This window comes from Micromys minutus (genome assembly GCF_963924665.1).
Source record: "Micromys minutus genome assembly, chromosome: 13".
Classification (NCBI taxonomy): domain Eukaryota; kingdom Metazoa; phylum Chordata; class Mammalia; order Rodentia; family Muridae; genus Micromys; species Micromys minutus.
The window spans coordinates 33,914,331-33,927,597 of NC_137982.1; the positions used below are offsets into that span (position 1 = coordinate 33,914,331).

At 39.1% G+C, this 13,267-nt stretch overlaps 1 protein-coding gene across 7 annotated transcripts in view; it reads right to left on the minus strand.

The window, feature by feature from the left end:
* BAZ2B (bromodomain adjacent to zinc finger domain 2B) overlaps positions 1–13,267 on the minus strand; it is a 207,854-nt gene that overhangs the window by 155,444 nt on the left and 39,143 nt on the right. For all 7 annotated transcript variants that reach the window (XM_080927904.1, XM_080927901.1, XM_080927903.1 and 4 more), the window contains exon 2: positions 5,926–5,980. The gene's annotated coding sequence lies outside the window, so the exon portion shown is untranslated. The remainder of the gene's footprint in view (positions 1–5,925; positions 5,981–13,267) is intronic.

A 13,267-nucleotide genomic window follows, 5' to 3' on the forward strand; every position in this document is an offset into this window, starting at 1 on the left:
CACAGAATGATCTATCAAGCCAGCACTTGAGAGGCAGAGGAACGTTGATCTCTGTAAGTTCGAGGCAAGCTTGGTCTACAGTAGCAAGTTCCAGAACAGCCAGGGCTATATAGAAAGACAATGTCTCAAACAAACAAACAAACAAACAGCTGGTTCTTTATGCTATGATTCCAGCAATCACTGATTTTTCTAGCACAACATTCTAAACTCTCACATTCTTCCCACAAAATAGTTCCAAGTCCTAAAAGCTCTGAAGCCCTGTTTATCAGCAGAAACCCTCCTTCTCAGTAACAATTTCTGTTCTGGTTCATTTCTTATTGCTATGATAAAATACTTTTAAGGGAGAAGAGGTTCTGTTTAGCAAACAATCCCAGGTTACAGTCCTGACATCCATAATCACAAGACAGCAGTTACTGGCTGTAACTGCTCAGTTCCATTTTTTTACTTATGCAAACTCAAACCCCACTCACAAGTAAGATGGGTCTTCAATTAGCAGAACAAGACAATCTCTCTCAGGCATGCTCAGAAGTCCAGCTCCTAGACAAGCCCAGACTCTATCAGGTTGAGAACATTAGCCATCACACGTCCTAACTACATTTGAATCTGTAATATGTGTACTGTGGTATGTCTGCATGATTTAAGTTATCCCATCATTTCTTGCTACAAAATACAATACTTTGATTAGACTTACTATGATAACAAGTCTTCAATGGGACAAGTAAATCACTTTCATATCAAGTGTATTTTGGGAGTAGAGTTTCATTAGACCAATACAAATATAGTCATACCCCTAAAAACATTTGGAAGATACTGGTTCTAGAATGAATATCTTTGATGATCTAGGAATATATTTACATTCATTTTTATATTAATAATGAAAATTTAGAGTATCTTTTCACTAGTATCTATGTATATACACATACATATATATATGTGTGTGTGTGTGTGTGTGTGAACATTTGTACATATATATGTGTGTAGGCATGTGCGTGTATAGTAAGCATACAGATGCTACTAAGGGAAAAACTACACATACATACACACATATATTACTCTCTTCTCTAAACAGTGTGGGCTCACCTTGGACCTAACAGCCAGGGCGTGCATACAGTGCGGCAAAGAAGCAATGAATAGGAGAAACATGAATGAGAGGTCAGCCTCACTCTGGCGATGGTCTATGAAGAGAGTGCAATTTGGAATAAGCTACAGCATTCAACTTAACATCAGATGTATGTTTTCCAATTTCTTCTTTCAAAGCTGACACAGAAATTATGAAGCTATCAGAAAAAAATACTTAAGAATATTTGATGATAAGAGCAATGAAGAAAGAAAAATTATGAATTTTATTATCAAAAGTCTACGGGAGTCTTGAGCATGGAAAAGCCAGGGAACATGACTGCAATTTTGAGACATATTGTCCTTTGTATGCGGCAAAGTTTAAACATTCTCTCTTATGTTACCATGGAAATATGCCTGTGGACGTGGTGTTTTGAAAGAAATATCAGCAATGTTTGTGTTAGACTTTTAAAAACATCCATACCATGCTAACTTAGATGGTCGCTGTACAATCAAAAGGGTTTTTTTATATAAAAATGCTTTCTTACTACAGATTATATATATGTATGTCTATTTCATATATATGTATGGAGAGAACACATGGCAATAGCACACGTAACTCAGCGTGTGACACTGTCCTGACCTGCTATCCTAGCGTCTCACCTGATCCGTGACTGACATGTCTGTACACCTTATAGTGCATGTGCACCTTGGGATTCTACGAAATGAGAGAAGAGAATAATACTCCAACCAAGTCAAACTCCAGGAAGCTGTAGCTGAAAAATGGTTATGGCACAAATACTAGGTCTGACAAGTGTTTCTTCCACAGTCTCTAACACTTCTGTGATTATTCCCAGATCTTTTACATTTTTGTCCCATTTCAAGCAGACAGATCAATAAGGAAACCTTAAATCAGCTGATGTTTGAACTGTGTCCACTTTCACATGTTCAGAAGCTGTTGACAGATGTGGTGGTACACATCTGTAGTCCTAGCTTTTGAGGAGCTATGGTAAGAGGTCCATGGGTTTGAGATGAGCCTGGACTACCTGAGAAAGATCCAGTTTTAAAAAAATACATTAAGGGTATCCAGGCCTGTGAAGCAGCACATCACACATGTGACTGTCCACTGTAGTACATGTGTTCTTCATGCCCGCCAACCGTAAACAGAACAGTGTGAAACTTTAGACGGTGTACCACGGCTGAATGGAAAGTTTCTTTCATTCAAATACACATTAAGGACAGCAATGGAAATGGATTTATATTAAGATATTTTTTCAAAATATTCTGATTCAAAATGTCTAAGATATTTTATAGCTCTACTATATGCTATAGATTATATTATATTTAACTTTATATTATTGGCATTTTTAGCATGTTGGACTTACATAGAAACTAGAAATTCCTGTTAACCTCCTAACCTCAGCCTCCTGGGGAGCTGCCACACAGAACTAAAGCTCCAGGAAGGAATAGCTTGATTTGTTTTGTAAAGACAGTGACTTGTTCTGGTTTTTTCCTAAAACTCAAACCACCAAAAATAACAGCAGAGTTTAAGTAAGTAACAAGAGGAAAACAAACAAACAAACAAACAAACAAACAAACAAACCTACCCTACAACTTTCCCCAATGGTACAGGTTTTCTTTCTAAAAACTAAATAAAGCTCTCTTAATGTTACCAAGGCTAGCTTAAGCCACTCATGGTAACACAAAACCAGGAGTTTACGCAACAAAGAAATTTAACTCTGCCACATGAAAAGAAGTGTGGATGTAGAAGTCGGAGCGAGCCAGGTGCACCGGCACGATCTGGAGATTTGCTTTGTTTCCCCTTCTCAGCACAAGGTCCCCAGCCACGGTCCAATTACCACAGCTACATTTCAACAAGAAAGGAGGAAGCAACAGTGCCCGCCTCTTCCTGTGAGGATGCCTTCTACTCAACTGGACAACCCTGTCTATCATCCCAGCTCACGGAAGACAAACAGAACAGCTGTGTGTCTGAGTCCAGGCCTTCTAAAGCCACACAGATTCCTCGTGTTACACTACTTGCACTCACTCACTCTCTCTGTTCCAGGCAGTAGCATACTGGGGACATAGCATAGAGGAGCGAGAGCAGCAGATGACATGTAAGTGCTACTGTCAAATCTCATTAGGTTTCTGTCTTATCTCGGACAAACATTATAGATTATAATGTTTATAACCTAACACTGACATTTCTAATCATGGGGACATTCTAAGACTACATTGTTCTAAATGTTAATTATGAAGTTGATGATTTCTATTCATGTAGATCTGCAAAACTGAACACTCATAATAAAATTACCAAGAAAAATAGAATTTTAATAGAAATAAGAAAGACTACATTAGTTTTTGTTGTTGTTTGAGATAGAATTTCTGTCTACCCTCAGATGCTCTGGAACTTTCCTGTGGACAAAGTTGGACTCAAACTCAAGAGATCTGCCTGCTTCTGCCTCCTCAGAGTTGGTATTAAAAGCATGTGTCTACCCAGCCTAACCTAATCTAAGGGTCTTGGTGACCCACCCTGTCTCAAAAAAACATGGTGAATGACTCCTGAGGGATGATACCAAGGTTGCCTTCTGGCTTCCACACATGCACCCCAACACACATGTACACATACAGGGACATGCACAAATAGACACAGAAGAAGATGAAAACAAACATTCAAGGGCTACAATAAATTGTGAGTATCATAAATTTTTATGTTTAGGAGGTCTCTATAGTTGATTTCATGCCTCTTAGCAGTCTATAAAGGAGCAAGACATAGTTAGCACAAGTAATAAGCAAGAAAGGTAAGACTTTCTATTTAAATAGTAGTATTTTTCTAATAGACACAATTCATTGCTTCATAGTTGACTGTACCAAGACATAAAGTTGCAAAGTAGCACACAGTGACCTCATTACTTTCGTCAACATTAATCTGAAACTATTCTCCTTCCTATGTGCCCTGTTCAACTACACATGTTCAGATCCTCATTCAATTTTAATACAGCTACTAAGTAATTTAGCTACCAATATGTTTATGACTGCCAAAATAGTAGAAAGGTTTATGTATTCAAAATCAATCCAAAATATAAGAGTCAATGATCAGTAAAATAGAACCAATAAAAATTAAGTATTACCAAACTGTTAGGAAGATTCACTTTCAAGTCGGATGATTAGCAAAGGCCTCAGAGAGGTGACTGAGTAATACACAGAGCTTTAAGAGAAAGACCTGCTTGTACCAGAGTAATTTCTAAACCTTAAAAAGATAAATGAATATTATATGTAAAAATAATGATATAAGAATGGCATAAAATATATGTAATATACCATATGCAATTTATATGGACTACAGTATTAAGCTATTATCCTTTAGTGTTCTGATGTATTCAGGAGCCAATCAGGATATCCAATTAGAACATGGATATGGACTAGTAAGAAACAGGAAGTCATTAAATGTCTTCTAGTAGGGAGATACTCTTAACAAGATTGAACTTAGAATCATGAACAAGTTTTGATGAAATTGACAATGCTCCCCACCAAAAATAAATAAACAAGTGAGACAGTTTATTACCTGTGTGGGCTGTAGAATAGAACAGCAATTGTAATTTCCTTTGTTTCCTAAAACTTGCTAAAATATTTCTAATGTGTGTGTGTGTGTGCATGTGTGTGTGATAGAACACAGAAATGTTGCCTACAGCCTTAGCTTTGCAATACTCAAGTCCACAACTTTACTCCTACGGCATCCCCTGATCTCGTCCATGATTTCAGCTCATGGATTGCTAACCGGATCCTTGGCCCCCCACTGTCTTAAATAAACCATCACTTTACTGGACCCAGGCATGGCAGTCCCCAAAGCCAGTGCTGACTGGAGGCTATGAAAGCAAGTCACAGCCTGGCCACTGTCACAAAGTAAAGTTTCTAACAGCAGCCATTTAATCTCAAAGGAACATGGCTCAGTCTCCGACAACATTGAACACAGCCTCCTGAATTTCTTGGATTTAGAACAATTGCAATTAGCTACTTAACAATTTTAACTTGATTACAAAGCAGGCCAAGCTGCATAGAAAACGTGCACAGAAATGCTTTAGCATGATGTTGTAAAATATTCAATCAGAATTCAATAAAATTCTGATTATTACAAACAAAACAAAAAACTTTTTTAACACAGCTTGGTGATCCAACACTTGACTAGCACGTGTGAGGCCAGGTCTCCATCCCACCACCAACAAAGGGTGAAGACGACATCGGGAGAAGAAAAAGAGGAAGGGAAGGGGGAAGGGAGGGAAAAGAGAAAAGGAAGTATTTAAGAGATAGTAACAATGCTTCCTTAAGCATCAGTGGGACAAAATGGTCAGAAAACCTTCAGGGAAAATAAATCTTCTCTAGTCAGCAAACCTAAAACAACTTCCACAAGATATTCTGAACCTAAATTAAGATCACCTGCACGTGGCTTTGTCTTAACCTGACTTTAATCCTCTGCTAACGACTGATTTATGCCTAGTTAAGAGAGTGCACAGAAAGGAGGTCCAATAAACAAATAATTTATTCAATGCTCCTCATTCCTTCGCTACCCATAAGGAGGCTTTTTTGTTCCTTTTTATAGAGAAAAACAAAATGAAAAAAGATGACAGTAAGATTCACAGTGAAGTATGCATGCAATAATTTTAGTTATAAATTAAATTTTCATCTTCAATTATTTTAAAGTCCTTTAAGGCATTTTACATGTATCTAAATGCCTAGAAATATGGTATGAGTCACTGAAAATGTAAACATTCAAGTGAGTGGAAGAGAGACTGTGCTAGTTTACTGATAAACATCTCCTAATTCAATTCCTATCCTCAGAGAAACAAATGTACTTAGACGCTGAACTCTCACCGGTCTCTCTCACTGTGTCAGTGCCGTCAATCTTGTGACATCACTGTTGGGAAACCTGCAACAGAAACACAGAATTGGCAATCAGCTGAATCACACTTGAGTCATTTCAGAAGCCATTACCTTAGAACTTGTCTTTATTCTATGAGAATTAACCTAAAGCGAAGGAAGCACAACTGGCAAGACACAGCATACAATTAACAAGCCACAGACCGGACAAAGTGCCTGATATGTGCGGTGTGGCAGGGCGGGCTTCATCCATAGTCAGCAACACCATTTACTTACAGAATAACCTATAGGACATGTGGTTTACAGGTCTTGTTTATTTTCAGATATTCATCAAGAAAAGAATCACTGTCTTAAATATATCACAAAGAGGGACCGATTCTAAACACTTCCTCTCTGATTAGTGGCCCAACCCACAGTCAAAATGTCATTTACTGAAAACAGGAGAAATTGCTACACACTAATCCTTATCAAAGATTAAAAGTATCACTGGGACAGATCCAGTTTAAGCCGTGAACCCAGGGGAAACTGTACATTAAGCCACTTCCTAAGCTATTAATGACTTGCAGTTTATCCCTGAGAAATCTGACCTTCCAGAAACTTCTTCATTAACAAGGCTTTATTTGAGACATCTCTTAAATGCTGTAGTATTAAAAAACAACACACTGTCAGTGTTTTAAGGTTAATAGCTTTCATGTGTTGCTTTAACAAATCCTCACAATAATCCCTTCCATAAAAAGCAGAAGATGAATAATCTTCCTTACACACTCAGGGAGAAGCTTGCACCAGGATATGAGAACTGGCCACACAGAAGGGAGCTGTTAAGGCCTTTGTAGGTACCAGGCACACTTGTGGTGCACCAGCATACGGCATACATTCAGACAAAACACTTGTGAATGTAACATTAAACAAAACAACAAAATACAAAACAAATGCCACCGTGCTAGCCCAGCACACACTGTTAGTGCTAAGTTCCTGAGGACAGATCTCATGAGCACCACTTCTACACATGGAACTCAGCAGCTGCTCAGCCATCAGCTGCTAAGTGAGAGGACAGAAAGTTGTGGCGGTCTTCCTGCAGCTAGTATGACACCATCACCTACAGACAGCTACAGATGTAAAAAACATTTACGATTACTACTGCCTATTTAATAAAATTAGCCATAGCAAACTGATGAACATCTTTAAAATCACTGCAGGAAGCATTTAAAATGCTTTTATTTTAGTAAGCAAATAAAACCCAACAGAATAAGAAGTGATGGAACTCTGGGGTTTTGAACTACAGTGGGGTAATAACAAGAGAGTTAAGATTTAAAACTTCCAGAAAAATTGAAAACCCAAGATATATATCGTTAAAATCTGTGCTTGTGCTTGTGTGTGTGTGTGTGTGTGTGTGTGTGTGTGTGTGTGTGTGTGTGTGTGTGTGCACATCTACAGTGATGGATCAGGAGATTTCAGGTATCACTCTGAGTGTCAACCCCTAGCTCCCCACCCTGCTGGAGGCAGGATGCCCTCCTCACCCTCCCTCCTACCTCCACCTCCTCCTACCTCCACCTCCCTCCTACCTCCACTTCCCTCCTACCTCCACCTCCTCCTACCTCCACCTCCCTCCTATCTCCACCTCCCCCACCCCCCTAGGTGTTCTGGGATCCTGGGTGAATATGACAGCACCTGGATTGATGTGGCTTCTGTGGACCAGAGAGTGGTCTTCACATTTACACAGCAGAAGCATCATCCACTGAGCCCTCTCCCTGGTGCAGGATATGAGAGGAATTCGTGTTAAATTAACAAGACAGCAAAGACCATAAAGTTCTAAGTTACACGATGAAGCAAAGAGGGAGCCGGAAAGCCAGAAAGACCATCCATTCAAGTGGAAATGTTTCCTCAAGCAGGTAAAAGTTAAAATAATGCATGGTTCTAAATGTGTAAAGCTCAGTGGGAAACTTTACAGCTTCCATTTCAGTATTTAAGTTCATTAAGTCGTCTAGACTTTGAGTCTGGTTAATTTTGGTACATGGTATTTTTATTTTCTTCTAATTTTTTAAGAATATTTTATTTAAATTGTTTTTAAAAAATCCAAGATTTGAAACTAATCATATAAAATTTAGTTAAAATTAAGAGTGCAGATGGGTTTACTAAGGTAAAAAATGGAGAAGGAACAGAATATCCAGCAAAATTTGAGGGATTCTTATAAGTAAGACTCGTGAGACACAAGGAAGGGGTGTCATAGGCTCGCTGACTCAAAGCAGAACATGAAAAAGATTGCAGAGATAATTCACTGAGGAGCTTCAAATGATAGGGCAGGGCAGGGAAGCGGAGCCAGAAAACACTCCCTCTAAACTACCCTATACCCGCAAAGCCCACCGCAAGACGCTACACAGATGAAGACCATTGCTGCGTTGTCTGGATCCAAAGGATCCTTCAGGGCACACTATGCCTTTCAAAGAGAAGGAAAAAAGTGACTACTACTTGACAGACTTTCGGGTGTGACTATGTTTCCATATTGAACTGGGTGATGAATAAAGCAAGCTGGTGTTCCTTATTCCTCGTCCTTCCGGGGTGTTAGGCAGACACAGATCCCTTCCTCTGTACCCAAGGAAGCACTTCGCTCTCCTCTAGCCAACACAATAAATAGCAAAAGAACTAGCTCAAGAATAAATGCACTTTCTATAAAGCTCTGCAATTCTGAAGATGTAATAAAAGTTGTGTAAATAGATTGGAAGATTATTCATACCAGATTAAAAAAAATAAAAGTAAATGCTTCATCTTTTATTAAAACAAAAAAACAAAAAACAAAAAAAAAACAAAAACCACACAACTTTGTTAAAATATACAAGCTTTACTAAAACCCTAAGCTGATAGTATTTTTGATGAAGTTGAGTCATATAGCATTTTTCCCGTGACTTAGCAGGTACTTGATGAGGGGAACTGCAGAACTGAAGTGACTCCAGAGAATAAAGCCAGACAAGTCACACTTCTCACAACATCTAAGTGGGCTCTAAGCAACAGGCAAGTCCTTAAAATCACGTCAAAACTAGGAAAGGTATTCAAATTATACATGTAAAAAGTAATGTTTTATTTTATGAAAATATAATTCAACTAACATATTGGATCTGTACCATTTTTCTACAAGGCACTATTGTTAACAGAGATCCTTCAACTATATCAACCTCAGAAAATAAACAGCAATGTTTCTCACCTACAAATGTGGGAGAGCAAGTGTTAGTCAGTTTTAATGAACATTTTAAGAGATTAGCGTGTACTGCCTTCATTTTTATTCTCACTCTGCCCCAAACCAGAACGCCATCCAGAGACTGAACTGTCACTAGCTTTGGCAGCAGGCACATTTACCCACTGAGCCATCTCACCAGGCCAGGCGTTTCTTATCCAGTGCATTTTAGGATGCTACTTCAACTTGACAATGTTCCACAACTTCCCATATCGACAAAGTAAGAATATTTATGTCTACAGAAAGAACTGAAAGAAATAATATCCACTTAACTTTATTCACCAGCCATTTAGACATGGAAATAAATATTGATGACTCCTATAATCATTAAAAGCAACAGTTATAGACTATTAAATGGTATGTCTGAAGACACACCTTTGTGGAAGTATGCGTTCCTGACCTGCAGCACAAGGTTGGCGTTTGAATCCCAGAACTGATAAACAATTATTTCCAAGATGTACTTAAGAAAAAGAACTTTGAAATTCACATGTGCTTTATGCATTTAAGCATTGCAAACTTGGATTATGGACATAAGCCAATTTTTCTTTTTTGTAAACCATAAGCTTCCTTTTTCCTTTTCTTTTTTGATACGAATAGATCCTAGGACTTTGCACCTAAGCCCCGTATCACAGGCATTAATTACAGGCATATATTGTAGATACTGTAGGCAATTACTGTAGATAAAAAGGAGAGCACAGCCAAAGGCAGGGACATCCAGAAGAGTACAGTCTGGACATGATCCTGAGCCACATAGAAGAGGCTGGGGGAGGGAAAGGAGACAGACGGGAACCCGGTGAAGCAGACAAGACAGCAAAAGGTCGAAGGGGGTCATCAAATGGATTGTATAGGGAAGGGAGTCTAGGGAAGGAGAGTGGGGTGTAAAAATAGTATATACTCTATAACAGGTAGGGACATTGGGAGAACCTGGAGGAAAGTCCATTTTGATACGTTCAATAGGCCCCTCGGCCATTTGTCCAAGGATTTGAGACCTTCTTAATACAGACCTCATAGGGTACCGCACAAATGTGATACACAGAGAAGAAGGAACATACATATACACATAAATATAAATAAACATTTTTAAGTAGAAATCCAATACTGGGGAAACTATTGGTAATCTGATTTGTCCAGTTCTATGAAAAGAAGCTTTACGCAAACTATAAATAAAACTAAAAAACTATAAAGGTGAGAGCTGTATTGACTGAGCTTTGACCATAGCCCTACAATTATGCATTTCTGAATGTTAATACCATACCAATAATGAATTAAAATAATACTCTTAAGTTTGTTGTTTTATTTTACCTAGGGAATGTGGGCAGGTCTCAACATATGCATAATAAAGACAAGACACTGAGTTCAGTCTCCAGAACTAATAAACTAATAAATACATACATCCCCCCAACCCTCCCTCCTGCCCTCCCTTCCTCTCTTGGTTTTCTGAGACAGGGTTTCTCTGGTTGAGCCCTGGTTATTGTCAAACTTACAGGGTTGGTCCTGCCTCTGCCTCCTGAGTACTGGGATCAAAGCCACCACTACCCAACAAACTCCTCTATTTTTAACAAAGCAGGGTAGAAGCCCTCTCAGTTCTGTGAGGTATGATATGTTCACTTGAGTAAAACAGTCCAAACTTGGAGAAAAGAAACTATCTTTTTTTAAGTTTTATTTTGAGTATGTATACATGCCTGCATGTATGTATCTGTACCATGAGCATGTCTGTTGCCCACTGAGGTACTACTGTACTCTGGGGCTGTTACGAACTACATGCTGAGTACTGGGAACTAAGCCTAGATCCTCTGCAAGAACAAGTACTAACTCTGAGCCATCTCTCCATCCCCCACAAGAACCATCCTATCTTCAAACAATAATCAAGTTTACCTTTGGGAGAAAACATTCATTTTACAAAGGAACCCATAATGTAAAACAGTATTTATAAAGGGAAATGCTCTTTATTCTTCAGTTTTGGAGCAAAGAGGCTCTTTGTGGTTGGTTGGTTGGTTGGTTGGCTGGCTGGCTGGCTGGTTGGTTTAATTCTGACGATGATATCAACACTATTGTTACTAAGCTGTAAGACTTGGGCTCAGGGATTTTCCTATGTAGCTAGACTACAGAAGTCTGCCAACACTCAGGTGAATTGAGTTTTAAAATTCTCCAGGTCGCAACCCTGTTGCTTGCACTTGAGTTTCAGTTTGCCTTACTGTGTTCTGCTAGGTAAACTGCTATAATTCTTTTGCCTCTCTATGCAATGATAAAGACGAAAATCTCAACAGAACACAGAAAACAATAAAGTGCCACTTATTAACAAATTGCTAGAAAGTTTGTTTCCTGTGTCATGCCAGAAAGAAAGTAGGCTAGCCGTGAGCTCCAACAGCCTCTTGCCTCCACCTTCCAAGAGCTGGGACTTAGAACTTCCCACCACACCCACTTAAGGAAGAGTTTTAACTAAGAAATTAGCATCATACATAAAAAGAAAGCCTACCACCTTAGTTTAAAACATGTATAAAATAGAAGATATCGGGGTAGAGTCTCAGTGGAAGTCAGGGCCAGGCTGACTCACAAGGTGGGGCGAAGACTCCATATTCAATCCAATACCAAACATAACTACAGAGAATCAATAGAAGCCATGGGAACAGTGTAGCACTGAGTTCTGTTGTGTTACAATAGCACCAATTAATAAAATGCGAGCTGCAAGCAATGGCAGGCCATTTCCTGAGCTGTGCAGACGCTATGGTGGAACCCAGGCCAAACATTATTTGCTAATTTCTGCAGAAGACATCTGCTTAAAAAAAAGAGGAGGAGGAAGACTTAGCTTCAGCCACAATAAATGTTTTTACTTGAACAAAGAGTAATTCATGAAGCAAGCTGCATTCAGAACCAGAGGTTCTGATGGCTCCCAGGCAGTGACAGGAGTCAAAGAGACAAGTCAACAGTGGATCTGATTGGCTGAACTGGCCCAGAGTCCACCAGGCTTGGCAGTCAGACTGGAAAGCCTCTAGTTTCTGGTGTCTACTTTTTAATGCTGAGCATCTGCTGGGTGGGGGTTGGGGCCTTATTTAAAGTGTTGAAGCTGCCTTCCTAATTTACAAAACAAACAAACAGAAGCATTAACACATCCAAAATAGAAAAGGAAGGGAAACAGCCAGCTTGCATGAGCAGGGTTCCAGTTCCAAGCTGCACAAAGTAAAGAACGCACTGGGTGCTTCTTGACTTCAGTCTGAATGGCGGGGCAAGGAAGGGCAAAAGTAAAATGTGCTTTCTTTTTAAGGTTCAAAGGGGCTATGAAGGCAACAGTTCCAATGATTTCTGCAGCTGCAAGTAAGCTAGCCTAAAATGAACCAGTAAAAGAACAGAGCCTTAAGACTGGCAACAACAGAGAAGCAAAGCATCTATTCACTGTGGTGATAGAAAACCCTGAGTCTTACAGGCTTCCCAATATAAAACTATCAGTTTATTTTTAATTACATGGGTATTTTCTCTGCCTGTGTCTGTGGGCCCAGTGTATGCCTGTGCTCATAGAGGCCAGTGTCAGATCGCCGTGGGTATGGAGTTACCGAGGGTTAGCCACTGTATGTGCTAGGAACTGCTAAGCTATCTCTTTAGCTCTAAGCCGTCAATTTTTATTCTGATAATTAGCAATTCCTTATCAATAAAGGCAAGAACATCAATATTATAGTTCTATTTGTTGGGTACTCTATAGTTTTGGTGACTTCAGTGGGTTTTTCTAACGGGATAACTAGACCTCTAATTCAATATTGGTCCCTAGGAAATCATTAGAAGTTTACTGATTGGAATTGCTCATAAAGCTAGAAGGTGATTCTATTCCCTCCCATGAAAAGTTTATAACTAAATCAAATGATAATCTTATTCAAACCCCTCCAATATTGTCCAATCACAAACTAAAAGACAGTAAGGTTCTTAAGAATATTTTTTCATAAGAAAATTTCCTTCAAGAGTGAGCAGTAGCAGAGGTGGAAAACAGCACAAATGCAATCTATCTGCAGACATTGAAAGACGCACTATCAAAATCCCAACTCTCACTGACAAGTGCAAAAACACACTTGCTGTTGATCCTCACTCTTAGCCCAGAAATCCCAAAATTCTTCAAGTTGCCAT